Source organism: Salvelinus sp. IW2-2015, linkage group LG18, assembly GCF_002910315.2.
Source record: "Salvelinus sp. IW2-2015 linkage group LG18, ASM291031v2, whole genome shotgun sequence".
In the NCBI taxonomy this organism is placed as follows: Eukaryota; Metazoa; Chordata; class Actinopteri; order Salmoniformes; family Salmonidae; genus Salvelinus; species Salvelinus sp. IW2-2015.
The window spans coordinates 43,691,037-43,706,214 of record NC_036858.1 but is presented as its reverse complement, the minus strand read 5'-3'; the positions used below and the strand labels follow the sequence as shown (position 1 = coordinate 43,706,214).

General features: G+C 42.2%; 1 pseudogene; it reads left to right on the top strand.

Moving 5' to 3' along the window:
- Positions 1-228: 228 nt before the first annotated feature.
- On the top strand, positions 229-14,075 carry LOC111977935 (SH2 domain-containing protein 4B-like; annotated as a pseudogene).
- The last annotated feature ends 1,103 nt before the right edge of the window (positions 14,076-15,178 follow it).

Below are 15,178 nucleotides of genomic sequence, written 5' to 3'. Positions count from 1 at the left end.
GACTGAAGAGCTGACTGTCAGACTCACTCAGATACCAATGTGCAATTCTGGATCACTCTGACACTCATCTGATATTAGGTGACGGGACAAAATAGAAGGAGAGAGGAAGATGAGAACTACATCTCCCAAACATGTAGTGAACTGATAAAAGGGGTTCATGGCCCCAAAATCCTAACCTCAGGTTTACCCTGAGATATCTTGGGTGTTTGGAAGCTGTGTGTTGACAAGATGATGCAGCAGATTTTGAGGGACGTGTACATCGATCTGGACTTGCTGGCAGAGCTCAACGAGGAGCAGAAGCAGATCATGTTCTATAAGGAGCAGGAAAGGCGCTGGGATGAGAGGGAGAACCAGAACCAGGACAAGGCCAAGTAGGGTGAGTCTGGGTGTACTGTACTGAAATCGCGGAGTGTAGATTTAGACATGATTTTAGCTGTATCTAAATGATGATTTCACAGGGATGTTTGATATTGGTACTGGTAAGTATGGTTAAATACAATATTCCCAAAAGAAACTGGAGAGGTTGTGTTTGCCGTGTTTTTTGTTGTTGTCATAGACAGTCAAAGGTGATGCTGACATGCTTACCTCACTGTACCCGCTCAGGCAGCAGGAGAAGTATCCAGTAGCTGCAGGGCAGTGATGGGGATGCGTGTGGGTGATGGGCGACGCCCCTGGAGATGAGCCTTATGATGACATCATCAAGGAGCTGATAGGGGGAGAAAGCCAGACGGCAGGCTCAGCAGGAGGCCAAGGAGCTCTGGTGACTGGGGAGGTGGAAGGATGCCCACATAACCCAGTGCAGGGATTTGAATGCCAAAGGTAAACGATTGTGATAAATGTTATAGAAGGAAGGGAAAATGTGCCAGTGAGAGACTATATTGTAAGAGGGATGAGAGGGGCAGATAAGGAGATATCTGTTGTGTGTTATAGAGCCATAACTAGACACAAACTCTCCAAACATGTCTTATACATAACAGCATGCACCTTGATGCAAAAAGACCCATGTCAATTTGGGCTTTGGGTAGGTTTCCTACCCCTTCCCTTCACGACAGTATATTTCAACAACCCTCCTGCTCAGACAAATCAAAGAGGCTGAGATTGAGAAGAAGTTCCGGGATGCTATGCCAAAGGAAAAGGCCTATTTTGTGGCAGGGAAGTGGAAGGAAGAAACAGAGGACAGGAAGGCTGCCAAGCAGGAAGTGGAACGCATCCAGGAGGAGCTCAAGGTAGGGCAAAGGCAGTGTGTGTTTCTGTGGGAGGGATCTGTGGGGCAGGGGAAAAGTGATGGGGATCTTTGGTTGTGATTTGGAAATGTGAGTCAGATTACTTTCTCCATACAATCCAAGTGGTCAATGTCTTCTACAGAGATTGTGTTGATGCCCACCTTGAGGGCAAAACATTTATTTGCTGGACTTGCTTGCCAGATCAGTCCCATTAAATATGTAAGTATTTAAGCTGCACGGTGCAACGCCACACTACTGTTAGTAGTACAATCAATACAATCAAACAATCTCCAACAAGGACATGAGGGGAAACAGAGGGTTAGAAACACAACATGTAATTGATGGGATTGGAACCAGGTGTGAAGGAAGACAAGACAAAACCAATGGAAAATGAGAAATGGATCAGTGATGGTTAGAAGATCGGTGACGTCGACCAACAAACATCGCCCGAACAAGGAGAGGTACCGACTTCGGAAGAAGTCGTGACAGTTTTTCAATGCTTCGTAAAGAGTACCTATTGCTAGATGGGTAAAAATAAATTAAAAACAGACATGATGAAGTTATTAATTACCCTTTGGGTGGTGTATCAATACACCCAATCACTACAAAGATACAGGAGCCTTCCTAATCAGTTGTCAGAGAGGAAGGAAACCTCTCTGGGGTTACTCCACAATGCTAACCTAAATGACAGAGTGAAAATAAGGAAGCCTGTAATGAATACAAATTTTCAAAAACATGCATCCTGTTTGCAATAAGGCACTAAAGTAAAACTGCAAAACAAATGTCAAAGAAATTAACTGTATGTCCTGAATACAAAGCATTATGTTTGGGGCAAATCCAACACAACACTGAGTTGGAGGTGCCTGCATCATGTTATAGGTGTGCTTGTCATTGGCAAGGTTTATGGTGTTTTTTTGGGATAAAAATAAATGGAATAGAGCTAAGCACAGGCACATTCCTAGAGTAAAACCTGGTTCAGTCTGCTTTCCAACAGACACTGGGAGACAAATTCACCTTTCAGCAGGATAATAACCAAAAACACAAGGCCAAATATACACTGGAGTTGCTTACCAAGACAACGTTGAATGTTCCTCAGTGGCCTAGTTACAGTTTTGACTTAAATCAGCTTGAAAATCTATGTCAAGACTTAAATGGCTGTCTAGCAATGATCAACAACCAACTTGACAGAGCTGTAATAATTATTTTAAGAACAATGTGCAAATATTGTACAATCCAGGTGTGCAAGTCTCTTAGACTTACCCAGAAAGACTTATGCAAATGTGATATTTTTGTATTTAATTTTCAATAAATTAGCAACCTTTTCTAAAACATGTTTTAACTTTGTCATTATGAGGTATTGTGTGTAGATGTGCGAGAAAAAATCTGTTTAATCCATTTTGAATGCAGGCTGTAACACAACAAAGTGTGGAATAAGACAAAGGGTATGAATACTTTTGGAAGGCACTGTAGCTTGTTTTTGGTCGCAGGTGCAGGTATGGCTTAAAGATCACAACATTTACTTAAAGCTATCTCTGCAAATAGCACTGTTGGGTGATTTGAAAAGCCATAGTCAATCAATCAATATTATAATAATACTCTTAGTAAATATTTTCATATCTAATTTACAATCTGTAGAAGCTATGACAATACAAAGGTTCAGAACTTTCGTGAAACATCACAGCACAATTGAAAAATATATGGCAAGTAGAAAACTGGATGGTTTTCAAAACTGGATGGCTTTCATAGATAGATGGGAGGGTTAAAGGGAAGCAAAAAAATTAAAAACTAAAAAAGATAACAAACGTAAAATATACCGTGTCTGTGTACAATGTCCATAAAATGTATATAATATGTAAAAGCTGAGAGTAAAAGCCTAAGTGTTGTTGTCTGTTGGTTTACTCCAATTAGGGGAGGGGTGTTAGGGGAAAATAATAAAGAAGGAAAATATATGTTTTTTTAAATGAGAAAAAAWATATATGGGGGATTGAAAATGATGCAGACAAATACATTGATAGAGCCCACAATTTATATTCAATATTAAAACTGATTTACCCCCCCAACCCAATAAAAAATGTGTTATCATAGAAAAAGTAGTTATAATAATAATAATACTATGATGGGTTACATTCCCTATTGGTTACATTCACAGAAGAGTAGCCTTTGACATAGAGAAACCCAATTGCTGTGCACATGTGGTGAATGCTTGCTTTGCAAAAAAGAACCCTGTGTGGTCTGAAACTCTGAATATGTTCACTGAGGTTCTATACTGTATGTTCTTTCCACAGCATCAAACAACACCAACTATCTTGCTGTCACAACTGTCACTCACCAGTCTCCAGCAGGGGAAAAAAGCATTTTAGCTACAACAAAAAATAACAGCTAACAATTGTCCCGGTCAAAAGCTGCCTGTTTTCACTCTACAGCTAAATGGTAATTACCTCCATGCAATGAATTACAAGGCCAATTTATTTCCCGGGAAGTAAATTATTTCCACTTCAGTACAGATGATGAGCTGAATGCTTGTGTTTGGAATATCATACTGTAGGATGAGGTCATTAATGAAGTCAATTAGAAGGTAACCAAGTTGGACTAAGGAAGGGGAAGGGAGCAAACCCTAAATATTATAATAGGCCTACATTTCTCAGCAGGCCAGGGTACATTAGAAGATGCAGCAATCATGACCGTCGGGGACATACAGGTCCTGTGTTTACTGCCGACAGTCCTGGACAATTATTATTGTGTTTTGTTACAAAATGATATGCAAATGTGTACGCCCACCTGTCTTTTGTTCACAATTCCTCACATATTTCTCCTGTGACAGAAACGCGAGGAGGAGGAGAGACATCAAGGTGAGGAGGAGATAAAACGTGTAGAGGAGAAGAGAAGAGAGCAAGGGAGCTGTATATCTCCCTAGAGCAGGAACAAAGAAGGAGTGAGAAGGATGAGAAGGAATGGGAGGCGCAACGTAAGTCAAGTCTTCCCTGCCTTTTCTCTCTACACCTATTTTCCTTTCCATTGATCACCTCCTTCTCCAGCCCTCATTTTTACATGAACCTCTTTTATTCATTTCTGTCCCTCCCTAAATGTCAACTCCAAAACTTTTGTTGTTAATCCTCAAACTTTCCTACATCTGAAAACATTAAATGACCCCCGGCAATCGATAGAACATCACTCATGGATGCACAAATAATATATAACATTCACAATTGGTGAATCCAGTCTCCTTTTTACCTCATTTAACACCTGATTTACATAACAAAAGTCACATCTCAATAGGTGGTTCAGATAAGTCATGACATACCACAAGTGGGGGAATGGGCCTTTCCCCGTTTGTTCTCTATTGGTCTTCTATTGTTGCTCAAGCAAGGGGGAGGCTGATGACATCACAACTTTCCATCAAACCAACTATTTGAAAGCCCTACTCCTTGAAGTATGCAGTTGTGTTTAAAAAACACGGTCCTACTTTATTTGAAGTACATCTTATGAAGGCTTCATAAAGCATTCATATATGTTTTATAACCACTACATAAATGGCTCACAAATCATCTGTAACCTTATTTCATGCTCTATAAAGGATCAAAACATGTGAACAAATAAATTAGATGGTTATGTCACACAGTTATGCCACATTATGAATCATTCTAGAGCATGAAATACGGTTACAGATGAATTATGACCCATGTTTCTACTGCTTATAAAGCCTTCATAAGTTGTAGGCACGTGTCGAGTACAACCCGACAGTCCCTGTGGGCAATAGAGAAGGGCCGTGTGGCGGTGCTCAGTTGGCTGTTCCAGCAGGGCCCTGTGGTGGGGAACGGACAAACAGCAGCCTCCCTCAGGAGACACAGCACTGTGCTAGAGTCATCCTCCTCCACCACCCACAGCACAGAGCGTACCCACTGCCCCAGCCTCCAGCCTGCTGCTCCTCCGCTGTACCGCCGCGGACAGTGCCCGAAGACACAGCCTCACTGTTACACAGCCAATGATGTACAGGATAGATACAGAATTGGCCTACTATTCATGAATATGTACATGGATAGATATAGCATAATTACTATGCAGCACCCAATCCATATACAYATAAGATGCATAGAATGGTGAAGTAAAAAAAGTATATGATATATATTGAGAGATACACAGAAGCAGACCCGATAGACCCGCAAGGCTTTTTTTGTGCCTGGAACTCATCTAAAGCATGATGCACCTTTATCACGGCACCATTAAAAGGCTTTGGGCAATCTTATATATTATGTATTTATTTCTTATTATAATATCATGTGATTATGCATGCTTCACTTCTCTATCTTCTCCTGTCTCGCCTGGGTGAGAGCCCCCCGGCCCAGCTCCAGAGAATGTGTTCTGCTATGGTTCAAAGAGGAGCAAATGCTCAAACAGGCTGGCTATGAGTGCAACAGCACCACCATTGCCCCCTGGTTCCACGGTCATTACTGGGATGTTGTCTCGACCAAATATGGATCCCTCCTAGCTTCCCCTCTTGCACCAAACTACTTCTCTTCACTACTATTACCACATGCAAACTATCTAACTCAAAAGTATTCCTCAGGAAAGGAGAATTGAAAAAAAGTGAGTCTGTTCGTGCATGCTAGTGTGTGTGGCTGGAGTGTGTGTGGCTGGATATACAGTACATCAGTGATCTTTTCATATCACAACTGATGTAGCAACAAATCACATACACGGCTGACCTGCGTTATCTTCAATAATACTGCTGTAACCATGGAAACATGATATGCGGAGGCTGACAGAACGGAATGTTTGAACTGTGTGTGAATGTGTGACATTAGTTATATGCTCATTTGAAAAGGAGGATGCATCTTGGTTTGCAAGAATTCGCATGTCTCTTTGACATTACACATACAGTATAACATTGTGTAGTGTACAAATATAAGCAGACAGACACCCAGACACCGGAGGCAACAGGGAACAGAGGTGGATTGATAAAAGTGTCTAGCATCTGTCAAATACTCCAACTGACACCATTTATTATTGAATGATAAGATTCTCACTTTGTACTTAAGCAAATTTATGGTAAGATGCTAAACACAATTAGACAAAACAAAGGTCTTAGGGAGTACTACAGCTTTAACATAGAGTCATTTGAACATGTTTTTCTGCACTCATCCCTATATGGAATCTGTTGTCATCCTGATAGGGCTTTGTTCCTGGGCCAGACTGCAGTTGAAAGAGAGCATTTGCAAAGAAATCAAACTACGTATATCGAATGAATGCACATCCTCCTCCCATAGGTTAAAGCTACTATGAGAAGGAATTAATCATAATGCAAACAGTGCAATTATTCACTGAGATTCACCTATCTCTTGAATGAATGGTGCAAGTGCCCTCCTGTTCAGGATATAAGGCTATTGCTGCAGTAGCACTGACAGCTTTTTCTATGCAAGTGATAGCCTCACTGGTCCCGAGTGGGTAACCAGAGCTCCTCTTTTCCAACAGCCAGTATCATTCAGCAGTTAAGACAGCCAATAGTTTTGTTAACATCATCAGCACCCCCCCCCCCCCCCCCCCCCCCTACGCACCCCAAAAACACAAACAGACACACATTCAATCATAAGCTCAGGTTTCCACAACACTGTGAAGAATGCATTTTCCTGGCTAGTAGAGATGTGCTGCTGTAGTAAGCAGCATGAGAGATTGTTGTGTGGCAGGCAGCTCGATTTGTCCAGCTTTAGGTATCAGTTTACTGGATGTAGATCCAGCATGAGTCAGTGAGCCAGGCAGTCAGTCTGTTTAGAGCAGCCAGTAGTCAGCCACAGCCACACAGCCATTAAGTTACATTAAAGTACCACTCTGAACATCAACCTCATCAAAAACAGAGACAAAAGGTCATCGGAGAGAGGGATGCAGTTTTTTCTAATACTTTGCCAAAAATATCTATGTGGTCTCAGGGCAATTAGTATTATTCTCTATGTAAAACTGTGAAACTCCATTTAGTATGTTATAATAGGTTATGTTGGGTTACATTATGAATGGAATAGCAGTCGTACAATATCACACAAATTATAGGACCTATAGTATCATATGTCTACATACAATAGCATACCAGTTGGATGAGGTACACTATACTGTGTCATGACTCTCCTTTGAGGATCCAAAGATAAGGTTTACAATGGATCAACTTCTACCAGACCCCTCTCACCCGTAGAGGGGAGGAGGGACTGATGTGGGGGGGGTGTTGTGACACCTCTTTTTTACCCTTTAGTATTGGTGATTGGAATGTAGCTTTGTTACAGAGACGTTTTGCTGCCCAAAAACTCTATAGTCCAAAAGTGAACACTGGAACAATATTCCTAACATCCGAATGTGGGGAATGATGAGAGATGGTCTATGGAAAACAAATGTATATTTTGTGATGTCATTAAAAATTGTATAACATTTTTATAATGAAAATATTGTAACTTGAACAGTATACACATTGTATATATCAGGTTTTCATCCTTTACGTTGTGTAGGAAATATCAAAGATAATGAGAGTATTTTTGTTAAGAGAGGAATGTGATTTTAGTTTTCTAATGAGATCATAGGTTTGATGATACTTTGCCCCAGTAAGTAGCCAGGCCCGAGGGAGCTCAGAGAGTGTGTCAGCATGACAGAAACGCCCCCTTTTTACCAGAGTGTATAAAGGATGAGTTGAGACTCAAGCTGCAGCTTAGGTCTCCATTGTTTACAACCCTGAAAATCAACACGAGGTGAAGACGACAAAGTAGCCTTTCTAACAATCAATGTTACGGCTGAGTATCTGTTCTAAGTACCGTATCTAAGAAAGTGAATTTAAGTAGGACCATCCTGTTACTCTCTTCAAACCATTGTTGACTACACTGCCCTCATCACCCCACTGGAGATCATCGACAGCTGATTAGCTGTCTTCAGAGGACCACTCGTCCAGAATGAGTGAAAGTAAACACCACCCTGTTAGTTCTGCATCAGACTACAGGACAAGGCATTGAAGCCCCGGCCAACTACGAAGAAGGACATTGTGACTTCTTGTGGACAATCAGAGCCTTACACATAAGAGCTCGGGAGAAGGCCCAACTTAACCCTTTTCACAAAGGCCTTGGTCCAACAGAGATAAATGACGAAGGAAGACATTTAAACACGTAAATACATTCATTATTTCTTACCCCAAATGGTCGGCGGTTCTGGGGCTAAGTATTAGAATTACTGTGAGCATAGTTACAAGTGTTGTCTCTCTTTCTCCCATTTCCCTCTCTACTCCTCCCTCTTTTGATAAACATGCAGTCATGTTGTCGTTAGTCCGCTAGGGACCTGTTTCCATCGTATTAAGTTTCTAATCAATAACCTATAACCTGTGTGTGTATCCTGTGTTATTATTTAGTTAGTAAATAAATAATTAAATCCATTTTTGTGGTACGGAATGATCAGTAAAGCTGGGGTTTGTCCAGATGCGAGGAGTACGCAACGTTCAGAATTATGAGACTGATATGAGGTAATGATTAATACATGACTGTTATCAATACATATCTTATATATCATCTAGAGTTTCATTTGGGAGATGGTAACTTGTTAAACAACTTCTTCCGTGGTGCCCCAAATCCTATTGAGTTAATTGTTATTAATTAATTTAATTGAGTAACAAATAAATCTAGTTAGTTGATTCGATACATAAATCATCAGATTAATCCTTAGTTCACGTCACGACAACTGTATATACAAAAGCATGTGGACACTCTGCCACACTCCCTGTMTSCCCCCCCCKAAAAAATTGGGGGCTGCCTCTCGGGCTTCCTTGCCAGCCGTGTTCCCTCATACCGCTGGTTACCTTTTCCTGCTGCCTCCGCTCTCCTGGCTGCCTCCACCTGTTCCCATGGGAGGCAATCCCTTCCAGACAGGATCTCCTCTCATGTGTAGGATCCCTTGCCGTCCAGGATGTCCTCCCATGTCCAGTCCTCGCTTCCACGCTGCTTGGTCCTTTGGTGGTGGGTAGTTCTGTAACGGCCGTCGTATGAAGAAGGTGTGGACCAAAGCGCAGTGTGGGAAGTGTTCATGATTATTTATTTTAAAAAACTGAATACTGAGACAAAATAACAAAATGTAACAACACGAAACAGTTCTGTCTGGTGAAGACACAAAAACAGAAAACAACTACCCACAAAAACCATGTGGGAAAAAGCTGCCTAAGTATGGTTCTCAATCAGAGACAACGATAGACAGCTGCCTCTGATTGAGAACCACACCCGGCCAAACAACAAAGAAATACAAAACATAGAAAATGAACAAAGAATGCCCACCCAAATCACACCCTGACCAAACCAAAATAGAGACATAAAAAGCTCTCTACGGTCAGGGCGTGACAGATGCAGTCTATCACAGTGCCATCCGTTTTGTCACCAAAGCCCCATATACTACCCACCACTGTGACCTGTACGCTCGCGTTGGCTGGCTCTCGCTTCATACTCGTCGCCAAACTCACTGGCTCCAGGTCATCTACAAGTCTTTGCTAGGTAAAGCCCCGCCTTATCTCAGCTCACTGGTCACCATAGCAGCACCCACCCGTAGCACACACTCCAGCAGGTATATCTCACTGGTCACTCCCAAAGCCAATTCCTCCTTTGGTCACCTTTCCTTCCAGTTCTCTGCTGCCAATGACTGGAACGAACTGCAAAAATCACTGAAGCTGGATATTCATATCCTCCTCACTAGCTTTAAGCACCAGCTGTCAGAGCAGCTCACAGATCACTGCACCTGTACATAGCCCATCTGTAAATAGCCCATCCAACTACCTCATCCCKWTACTGTATTTATTTWWTTWWRRTMRRRCRTTMSKKKCCKYTATCTCTACTTGCACATTCATKTTCTGRACATCWATCACTCCAGTYTTTAATTGGTAMATTGTAATTACTTCGCCACCATGGCCTATTTATTGCCTTACCTCCCTTATCTTACCTCATTTGCACACACTGTATATAGACTTTTTCTACTGTATTATTGTTTATTCCATGTGRAACTCTGTGTTGTTGTATGTGTCGAACTGCTTTGCTTTATCTTGGCCAGGACGCAGTTGTAAATGAGAACTTGTTCTCAACTAGCTTACCTGGTTAAATAAAGGTGAAAAAAAATAAAAATAAACAGCTACAAAGTTTCAGCTGTCCAACCATACTCCCATGGGAACCCAAAGACCCCGGTAGTCTTCAAGGACTCCCTAGCCTTCCAGAAAAGCCTATATATTTACCGTTACCTTCTAAAATAACATCCAGCGATATTACTAGTAGTCTGGGAATATGATGGGCAGTGGTGGATGGAACCCCAAGATAACGTTATATATCAAAACTATATTATAAAATGTATATCAGCTTCTTATACACATTCTATATCTTATTGTCCAATCTTCAGATTAAAAGTTATTTCCCATAACTCTCATATCACATTCACACTACAGTTCCCAAAAACTTGATTTATTTAATCCATTTTAGAATAAGGTTGTAACGCAACAAAATGTGGAAAAAGTCAACGGGTCTGACAACTATCCAAATACGCACGCACACACGCACACACACACACAAACAAAAGTTGACACACCAACTCATTCCAGGGTTTCATTATTTTTACTATTTACTACAGTTACCTCTGCTGCACAGGATAAGTTTATTAGTTACCAGCCTCAGAAGTTGCAGCCCAAATAAATGCTTCACAGAGTAACAAACACATCTCAACATCAACTGCTCAGAGGAGACTGCATGAATCAGACCTTCATGGTTGAATTGCTGCAAAGAAAGCACTATTAAAGGACACCAATAAGAAGAAGAATCTTGCTTGGGGCAAGAAACACGAGCAACACGAGAAATTTGTCCTTTGGTCTGGAGTCCAAATGTGAGATRTTTGGTTCCAACCGCCGTGTATTTATGAGACACGGTGTGGGTGAACAGATTATCTCTGCATGTGTATTTCCCACCGTAAAGCATGGGGGAGGATGTGTAATGGTGTGGGGGTGCTTTGCTGGCGACACTGTCTGTGATTTATTTAGAATTCAAGGCACTTAACCAGCATGGCTACTACCGCATTATGCAGCAATACACCATCCCATCTGGTTTTGGCTCAGTGCGGCTATCATTTGTTTTCAACAGGACAATGACCCACACCTCCAGGCTGTGTAAGGAATATCTGACCAAGACGTAGCGCGATGGAGTGCTGCATCAGATGACCTGGCCTCCACAATCCCCCAACCTCAACCAAATTGAGATGGTTTGGTATGAATCGACCGCAGAGTGAAGGAAAAGCAGCCAACAAGTGCTTAGCATATGTGGGTACTCCTTCAAGACAGTTGGAAAAGCATTCCAGGTGAAGCTGGTTGAGGGATGGCCAAGAGTGTGCAAAGCTGTCATCAAGGCAACGGGTGGCTACTTTGAAGAATCTCAAATATTAAATATATTTAGATTTGTTTAACACTGATGTCTTCACTATTATTCTACAATGTAAAATATTAAAAATAAAGAAAAACCCTTGAATGAGTTGTTCTAAAACTTTCATCTACTACTCACTAGGTTATACCATGTAACTGCATAAGACACCTATTCTCCTTATTCCTCGGGTTCATAATAAGATACCTATTTCTCTTTTCCAAACCTACTCCATGTCTTTTAGGAATTATTTAAAGACAATGAACACCATTTTCACCTAACTGCCCACTTCCTACCTTGGTAAAAACAAGAGACCAAATTATCTTTTCCAACCTCACAATCTAGGATTTTATAAGGGTAACATTTCTTTCAAGAAATAAATATATCATTAGCTATGTGAAAGTTTTTCTTGCCCACTAAACATTTTCGACTAAACTACCCACTCAACACTAACAATATTCAATTAATGTTCAATTAGTACTATTCATTCTGTGACCTTTCTAGTTTAATTATTGAAAGAAATCAGTCTCCCACCTTAATCTATTTGTTCGAAATGACGTATCCATCCGCCAAAACTCCCTCCAGGGTTTCCCCGGGATCTATCAGCAACAAKATGGAGTTAGTCACCCATTATCCTCGTCGCCAAATTATCGTGGAATATTTCTGATTCAAAGGAGAGAGACTTTTAGATTTCTTTCAAAACAATCAAACTTTATTATTAATTATTGCAATAATGGAGCTGGTCAACGGCCAGGTGTTCGCTGAGAGCCCAACGAGCAGATTTGTGTTACAGCTCTTTATAGCAAAGTACATCCTCCTGAATGTTCATGACAAACAACAGATGTGTAAAATTATACAAAGGTACATTGTGATATCAAGCAACAGACAGCAAGATTTACATTGCGTCACGTTTCTGTTTCTAGGTAATTTACTGTATGTTTATACAGGGATATCTTCTCAGTTTCGCACTCCTTAACACACAGATACTAATACAACATGGGACACTGGGTCGTCACAATTTCTGAAGTCCAGTGTTCATCTGCATGTGGGAGAGAAACTGGAGAGAGGGTTCACCTGTCCCTGGCAGACAGGCCAGCATTTCACAGACACTAATCATTCAATGGAGTGCAGGCTCACCTGGAGTGGCCAAGAGGAGTAGTCAGGAGGAGGGGGTTCCTGAAAAGGTGCAAACGCCTCATCAGGGTCATCAACCGCCAAAAGCGGGTACATGTGGGTCTGGTCGCTGGGCAATGGGGTAATGGCAGTGGTGATCACTCTAGTGGCTAATGTGCGTGCGCAAGGAATACAGCAACAACCGCACAGGGTTAGGATAGCCACAAAAACAGCTACGGACACTAGGACAGAGGAGATCAGGGTCTTATAGTTACCAAACGCATCCATCCAGGAGTCCCACATAGTAGTGTCAACTCCGGAGTGTTGTTTCATCTTCCCATTAAGCGTACGAAGACCCTCTAGGGCGACGGCAAGACTACCATCATTCGCTGTATTATTGGGAATGAAAGTACAACATTGCTCCCCGAACATGGCACAAACACCTCCGCGTTCAGCCAACAACATATCTACCGCGATTCTATTTTGAAATGCCATCAGGGATGTAGCTGCCAATTGGCCATGGACCGCCTCGAAGCCTTGTTGAGTCCAATTTCCCAGTTTCTGGACATTAAAATGAATGTAATTAATTCTATCCACATTTTTATTGACTGTACACCACCAGCAAAATGATGATTCAAAACCAGCGGCTACTTGGTCAACCAATTTATACTCATCTGGTACCCCCCTGGGGACGCCAATTGCATCAATGTAAGTTGGGTCCCCAGCAGAAGGGCCTACTGCGCGCTTGGTCCTGCCAGGCCAATACTCAGGGCCAAGCGCTTGAATACGGGTGAGCAGATCTTGGACACCTATCGGGTAAACAGAGATGGGCAGCAGAAGAGTTATGAGTGCACAGGTACCAGTGGCATTACTGGGAAGTCTGTCAAACAAACGAGTACCCCCACACCACCACCACACATCAGCTCTAGACAGCCTGCACTCCATTGAATGATTAGTGTCTGTGAAATGCTGGCCTGTCTGCCAGGGACAGGTGAACCCTCTCTCCAGTTTCTCTCCCACATGCAGATGAACACTGGACTTCAGAAATTGTGACGACCCAGTGTCCCATGTTATATTAGTATCTGTAGGTTGTCACCAAGCCATCATAAATCAATTGCCAGTGCCAAGCACCAGAGGCCCAACTCAGTCCCACAGACACAGATGAGAGAGTAATGAGAAACCTTATTCGATGCATAAACAGTATTAAAACATAATCTTGTAATTTTCCACCATAAGAGTTACTGCCAGTCTCTGCTCTCAATGGTTTTGACTGTCCTTCCTGGCTCACATGCAGGGCCGGATTAATGCAGGGGATTACTGGGGCTGGAAGCCCCTGGGCCCAGGCCCATGAGGGGTCCAAGAGGCAGCAAAAAAATTATATTTAGGAAATATATACTTTATGTATTATGTATACAGTATATATTATATACTGTATATAGTATATATAAAAAGAAAATCCACTGTAACCGCTAACCACAGGAACACTCAGGAGTCCACTCTCAATGATTGTACAGTAGACAACCTGCTGCTGCCGCTCTGCTAATCGTCAGTTTGCGGGAGGAGTGGAAGTAGGGGGCCAACATTGGGTAACTTGAATGGGTAACTGATTAATACAAAAAACTGCTAATAAATAAATTTGACTGGTCAAATGTGTGAGTCAGGGGCTGGGCCCAAGCTCACAGGGGACTCAAGCTCGTAGGGGGCCCAAGAGGCATTTCTTTTTATTTCCTACATGTAAATGACATTGTTTATACTATTCACATGTTTTATCCAACCACAGAAGTTCCTATCAATGTTTTTTTGCTAAAATATCACATTTACGTAAGTAGTCAGACCCTTTACTCAGTACTTTGTTGAAGCACCTTTGGCAGCGATTATAGCCTCGAGTCTTCTTGGGTATGACGCTAAAAACTTGGCACACCTGTTTTTGGGGAGTTTATCCCATTCTTCTCTGCAGATCCTCTCAAGCTCTGTCAGGTTGGATGGAGAGCGTCGCTCACAGTTATTTTCAGGTCTCTTCAGAGATGTTTGATCGGGTTCAAGTCCGGGCTCTGGCTGGGCCGCTCAAGGACATTCAGAGACTTGTCTCGAAGCCACTCCTGCGTTAACTTGGCTGTGTGCTTACGGTCGTTGTCCTGTTGGAAGGTAAACCTTCATCCCAGTCTGAGGTCCTGAGTGCTCTGGAGCAGGTTTTCATCAAGGATCTCTCTGTACTTTGCTCTGTTCATCTTTGCCTCAATCCTGACTAGTCTCCCAGTCCCTGCCGCTGAAAAACATCCCCACAGCATGATGCTGCCGCCACCATGCTTCACCATAGGGATGGTGCCAGGTTTCCTCCAGATGTGACGCTTGGCATTCAGGCCAAAGAGTTCAATCTTGGTTTCATCAGACCAGAGAATCTTGTTTGTGAGAGTCTTTAGGTGCCTTTTGGCAAACTCCAAGCAGGCTGTTATG